This window comes from Eumetopias jubatus, unplaced genomic scaffold (assembly GCF_037043125.1).
Source record: "Eumetopias jubatus isolate StellerSeaLion01/CBP00866 unplaced genomic scaffold, mEumJub1_p1.0 scaffold_3, whole genome shotgun sequence".
NCBI lineage: Eukaryota > Metazoa > Chordata > Mammalia > Carnivora > Otariidae > Eumetopias > Eumetopias jubatus.
In genome coordinates, this window is record NW_028274809.1 from 133,455,475 (window position 1) to 133,462,448 (window position 6,974).

At 41.1% G+C, this 6,974-nt stretch overlaps 1 non-coding gene across 1 annotated transcript; it reads left to right on the forward strand.

Moving 5' to 3' along the window:
• The first annotated feature begins 628 nt into the window (after positions 1-628).
• LOC114213210 (U6 spliceosomal RNA) lies at positions 629-731 on the forward strand. The gene has a single exon (XR_003610170.1). It is a non-coding gene; the product is annotated as a U6 spliceosomal RNA (small nuclear RNA).
• Positions 732-6,974: the final 6,243 nt, after the last annotated feature.

A 6,974-nucleotide genomic window follows, 5' to 3' on the forward strand; every position in this document is an offset into this window, starting at 1 on the left:
CTCTTTAGCGACCTAAGATTTAATTTTATTTGGCATAAGCTTGTGAGAATAATAGACATTTTGAAAAGCAGGAGTGGGATTGGGGCGCCTGGGTGGCTCAGTCAGTTGAGTCTGACTCTTGATTTTGGCTCAGGTCATGATCTTGAGATTGTGGGATCAAGCCCTGTTTCAGGCTCTGAGCTCAGCACGGAGTCTACTGGAGACTCTTTCTTTCTCCTTCTCCCTCTGCCCCTCTCCCTGCTCGTGTACTGTCTCTAAATAAATAAATTAATTAAAAAGAGTAGGGTTAAAATTAAAGATAATATGGCCTTTAAAAAAGGAAAGAGGAGATAATCGTCATATCAGATATCAAAAAGTATTAAAAATATACTGAATAAAAATAGAGGCATGGTGACTATAGTTAATGGTACTGTATCATATATGTGAAAGTTGCTAAGAGAGTAGATCTTAAAAGCTCTATTCAAGAAAAAATACTTGTAACTATGTGTGGTGATGGATATTTACTAGACTTATTGTGGTGATCATCTCCTAATATATACAAATATTGAGTCATTATGTTGTACATCTGAAACAAATACTATAATGTATGTCAGTTATATCTCAATCAAAAAAAAGAGAAATATATATAGCGCTCGCTTTGGCAGCACATATACTAAGATTGGAGTGATACAGAGAAGATCAGCGTGGCCCCTGTGCAAGGGTGACAAATTCGTGAAGCGTTCTATATTAAATATGTTTATGTGTGTGTGTGTGTGTGTGTATGTCTGTGACCCCCAGGCCCCTCTCACTCTTATCTACCTCCATTCTTTTTTTTTTTAAGATTTTATTTATATATTTGGCAGACAGAGAGAGAGAGAGAGAGAGAGAGAGAGCGAGAGAGCAAGCAGGGGGAGTGGCAGAGAGAAAGGGAGAAGCAGGCTCCCCACGGAGCAGGGAGCCCGATGCGGGTCTCCATCCCAGGACCCCGAGATCATCACCTGAGCCCAAGGCAGATGCTTAACCGACTGAGCCACCCAGGCGCCCCGACTACCTCCACTCTTGATGGGGAGGTTTTGGTGGCCCTGAGAGGCCCCTGGGAATAGACAGTTACGTTTATCTCCTTTGAACAGGGTAAGGAAGCTTGCCTCCACCCTCTACCTGTGTAATGGGCGCTTGGGGATGGGGCAGACGTTAATCCGAGAAACCAGGGCCTGACAGGCTCCACCGTGGAACATACCATCCATCTGGCACCCCCCGCCCCGCCCCTGTGCCATTTTGTTGTTCGTGCTCATGTCCTTTTGCAGTTTCTTTCCTGCATGTCTTTGTTCCTAAGGAATAAAATTGTTATTGGACCTAGAAAAAAAATGTCGCAGATATATATGTGTATATATATGTATATATATACACATATATATACATATATATATGTATATAGGTACTTCTGCTGCCAGTTTCCTTCTCTCCCTAGACCTAAGAATTGGGAGGAACAGGGAGAAGGAATCAAATAAATATAAAACCTGCTGCTCTGCCCTCCACTCTATTTCCTAGCATTCCAAGTATAAAGCCAGCTCTCTCACATCAGATCTAGAAGTGAGAGGGAACTGGATATTATCTTAAGAAAAGTACTGACAAACTGATTCCTTTTTTCCCCCCATAATATGGGGAGAACTTTAAAATTTTGTATAAATGAAATAAACATATTTTTATTATTTGATTTGAGCACTAAATTTCATATAGTGTGTATTTTACCAAACTGGCAACTGGAAACTATTAAAAACCAAGTTCTTTCTTTTTAAGTTTTTAATTTTAATTCTGGTATAGCTAATATATAGTGTTATATTAGTTTCAGGTGTACAATAAAGTAAATTCCGTACATCACCCAGTGCTCATCCCAAGCACACTACTTAATCCCCATTTCTTATTTCACCTGTCCCCCGACCCACCTCCCCTCTGGTAACCATCAATATGTTCTCTAGAGTTAAGAGTCTGTTCCTTGGTTTGTTTCCCTCTCTCTCTCTTTTGTCCTTTGTTTGTTTTGTTTCTTTTTTTTTTTAAAGATTGACAGAGAGAGACACAGAGAGAGAGGGAACACAAGCAGGGGGAGTGGGAGAGGGAGAAGCAGGCTTCCCGCGAGCAGGGAGCCCGATGCAGGACTCAATCCCAGGACCCTGGGATCATGACCTGAGCCGGAGGCAGACACTTAACCAACTGAGCCACCCAGGCGCCCCTAGTTTGTTTTGTTTCTTAAATTCTACATATGAGTTAAATCGTATAATATTTGTCTGCCTCTGACTTATTTCGCTTAGCATTAGACTCTCTAGCTCCATCCATGCTATTGCAAAGGACAAGATTTCATTCTTTTTTTATACACACACATATTTCATTGTGTGTGTGTGTGTGTGTGTGTGTGTGTGTGTGTGTATCCCATCTTCTTTATCCATTTATCTATCCATGGTTACTTGGGCTGCTTCCATAATTTGACTATTATAAATAATGCTGCAATAAACAGAGGGGTGCATATATCCTTTTGAATTAGTGTTTTTGTATTTTTTGGGTAAATACCCAGTCATGCAATTACTGGATCATAGGGTAGCTCTATTTTTAACTTTTTGAGGAAACTCCATACTGTTTTCTACAGTGGCTACACCAGTTTGCATTTCCACCAACAGTGCAAAAGGGTTCCTTTTTCTCCACAACTTTGCCAACACATGTTCTTTCTTGTGGTTTTGATTTTAGCCACAAAAACCAAGTTCTTGAATGCCATGTTACCTTGCCTGATTCTGAGAAAGAGGATCTAGAATGGAAGTTCTGCACATTCCTCTAGTAAATGTCCTGATACTTCACAATTATAAACTTAATACACCTGAAAGTAATGTAGCATTGTATCAACTATACTTCAATAGGGGCGCCTGGGTGGCTCAGTCGGTTAAGCATCTGCCTTCGGCTCAGGTCATGATCCCAGGGTCATCTTCTTCTGCCACTCTCCCTACTTGTGCTCTCTCTCTGTCAAATAAATAAATAAAATCTTAAAAAATAAATAAAATGTTAAAATTTTTAAAAATTATAAATTTAGGGGTGCTTGTGTGGCTCATTGGTTAAGTGTCTGCCTTCGGCTCAGGTCATGATCCCAGGGTCCTGGGATCGAGTCCCACATGGGGCTCCCTGCTCCGCAGGAAGCCTGCTTCTCCCTCTCCCACTCCCCCTGCTTGTGTTCCCTCTCTCGCTGTGTCTCTCTCTGTCAGATAAATAAAATCTTTTTTAAAAATTACAAATTTAACATAGAAATTATAAATTAAAATAGTTATTAAAATTAATTTATATAACTTTACTCTCCTCTGGCCATATTCCTCTCACTTAAAGCCTCTACACTGAGGACTGATATGCTATTTAGAAAGTTACCTTAACAAGGAAAGGGAACTATGCTAATTAAAAAAAAAAATCAAGGAAAGGGAGTTGCTAGAAGCTTCACAAAGGATAGATTGGAAAGGATAAGGCAGGAGTCAAGTACGTGGGTCCAGATTAGAGATGATGGAGCAGTAGTTGAGGGACTGGAGAGAAAGAGACAAGCTCAAGAGATTTAGGAAACAACTGGAATAGGATTTTAGTAATTGAGAATAGAAGAAAAGAGAGGATTTGAATGAGGAGCTAAGAACAACACTCGGATTTCTGGCTTCTGTGGTATCGCCCAATAAGACAAGAACCCAGAAGGGGCAAGTATGGGGTCGGGGGAGAAGGGGGGAAGATGAAGACTTTAAATTAGGACATGTTGAATTTGATACATCTGTGTGGCCACCAAGTGGAAATGTGCAAAAGGGAGCTGTTGTCCTAGGGCTCAGAAGAGCTCTGGGATGTCTGGGATATCTAGGCAAATATTTTAGGAAGTCATCGGATTATGGGTGAATTTGCAGCTATGAGTTAGATGGGATCACCAAATAAAAGTGAGAATGAAATGAAGAGAAAAGGTGAGGGCAGACCCCAAGAGAATATAAGCATATAATAGTTAGAGACGGAAGACTGAGAAAAAAATCATCAAAGGTAGGTGGGGAACCAGCAGAGTGTGATGTCACAGGTGCCAAAGAAGAAGGAACTTAAGAAAGAGGTGTGGCCAATGGTCAACGACACACAGACAGCATGTATATCAAAGTCTAAGAATTCCATAAGGGGTTGGGTGATATGGATGTCACCCTGGCCTTCTGCTGAGGTAGCTTCACTATTCGGGTGGGAATGGAAGCCAGCTGCAAGTGGATAAAGTAGTGAATGCAGAGGGTAGTAAAGAAACAGTGATGGCTTCATAGAGTAATCTTTGAAGAAGGTTGTGAATGAAAAAGAAAGTGTTGGTGTAGAAGATAGAGGCCTTTTTTTCTCTTTAAAGATAAAAAAGCTTTATAGACTAAGGGAAGAGAGCAGTAGAGAGAGGATTGAGGTTCTAATATAGAATGTGTAAGTGAGAAGACGAAAGCATCCCAGAAAATAAAAACGGATGGCATCCAGGGTAGCCTTGATCAGGTATTGGAATACCCTCTCAAGTGAGGTGGAAGGAGGAAATGATCAGTGTAAATGAAAATAAGTCTCTAGTTGGGTGGAGGGAGGGTAAAAGATTGAGGGAGTTCCCATCTAATGATGGTTTGTGGAAAGGGGTCATGAGGAGAGTGGTAAAGGCTTGGAAGCATCATTTAGAAATTTAGGGTGGAGGGGGTGATTTAAAGACCCGTAGGATGACTGCACAGCATTGTGGAGGATCTGTCTGTGGTTGGAGGTCGTAAATTTATAGTTGTGCTAATTTGCACTGTATATGCCAATCGACTGGTCACGGGGGCAAAGATCAGACTGGAGTTATGACTGGATTGGTTCAGGCAATGGAGCCATAAGGCTTTTTCCTTTATTTTAATTTTTTATGGAGCCATAAGACTTTAAAGGCTCTAGGGGAGATAATTGCCTAAGGTCATACACCCAGCAGGAACAGAGCTAGATTTGAGCATAAAGTTGACTAGCTTGATAACCTTATCTGAGCTGTGAGGCTAAGGTGCTTGTAGGTCAACTATATTGAGAGGGAGGCTACCTAGGTCAATACAGGCCCTGGAATGAAGACAAAGCCTAAGGTCCAGATGCCAAAGTACTGGATGGATGTTTCATGGTTCAACAGTTAATAAATATCTATTGTTCCAGTGTTGAGTCAGGCTTTCAACCATCAAACACCACCTTTTATTCAATCATGTTAGAGATTCTTTAAAGTATTTTTGTTTTGCAAAATAAAACATATCTATAGAGAAACTGGAAGAAGACATAATTTAAAAATTAAATATAATGCAAAGTAAAATAGTGAGACACCACTACACACCTGTTAGAATGGCCACAGTCCAAAATACTAACACCAAATGTGGACAAAGATGTGGAGAAATAGGGGCTTTTATTCATCGCAGGCAGGAATACAAAAAGGTACAATTACTTTGGAAGACAGTTTGGCAGTTTCTTACAAAAATAACATACTCTTACCATACAATCCAGCAATCTGCCTTATTGGTATCTTACTCAAAGGAGTTGCAGATGGGCGCCTGGGTGGCTCAGTTGGTTAGGCGACTGCCTTCGGCTCAGGTCATGATCCCAGAGTCCTGGGATTGAGTCCCACATCGGGCTCCCGGCTCGGCAGGGAGCCTGTTTCTCCCTCTGGCCTTCTCCCCTCTCATGCTGTTTCTCTCTCTCTAATAAATAAATAAAATCTTTAAAAAAAAAAAAGGAGTTGCAGATTTATGTCCATGCAAAAACCTGAACATGGCTATTTACAGTGGCTTTGTTTATAATTGCCCAAGCTTGGAAGCAACCAAGATGGCCTTCAGTAGGTGAGTGAATAAATAAACTGTGTTACATCTAGACAATGACTGTTATTCAGTACTAAAAAGAAATGAGCTGTGAAGTCATGAAAAGACATGGAGAGATCTTAAGTGCGCATCACTAAGTGCAAGAAGCCAATCTGAGAAGGTTACGTTCTGTATGATTCCAAGTACTTGACATTGTGGAAAAGGCCAAACTATGGAGATCAGTGGTTGCTGGGGCCTGGGGGAAGGAGGGAGGGGAAGGATGAATAGGCAGAGTACAGAGGATTTTTAGGCCAGCGAAAAGACTCTGAATGATACTATTATGTTGGCTACATTTGTCCAAACCCATAGAATATATAACATACAACACCGAGAGTGAACCCTCAGGTAAACTATGGACTTTGGGTGATAATGTGTTAATATAGGTTCATCAGTTGTAGCAAATGTACCACTCTGGTGAGGGATGTTGATAATGGGAGAGCCTAGGTGTGTGTGGGGACAGGGGATATAAGGGAAATCTCTGTACCCCCCCCCATTTTCCTGTGAACCTAAAACTGCTCTAAAAAAACTAAGTCTTTTTAAAATTTTTAAAAATTAAAAACCATCTTGAAAACTAATTTTGTCCCCTTGACATACAAATCATATGGGTGTGTAGGATTGGGGATCGGGCAGTAGAAAATGAGTAAGGCAGGTAGTGATTGTGAATGAGGAGACCTGAGGTGGAAATAAGCTTGGGGAGATAGGTAGAGCTTGATGTCAGTTTTTAAGTGGTTCTTTACTTTCTTTTCATGTAGCAGTTTTATTCAAGGGATCATGAGGTAGAAAACCTTTTCCAAAGATCCCCTCCAAAAGCTTTTAAGAAAAGTCTGCACACACCTCCTGGGTAGTAGTGAAGAAGAGCAAAGTGCTACTGACGGTCCGCACATCAGGTGGTAGGTGATCCAGGCCACTTTCCTATGTTAGGGAGACAAATTACATACAGAATGTGTTTGGTTTCCAAGGTCAACCCGTAACCAGACAGTATTGCCAGAAAGCTAGGCCTTTTTGACCAGTGATAAATTTTCCCATGCAGGTTATCGTTCCTCTGACTGTGCATGGAGTCAGTTTAGAAAAAAACAGAAACAGCTCACTACACCCTACCACACCTCAGCATACCTCCCCATATCTCACCATAGCACACCT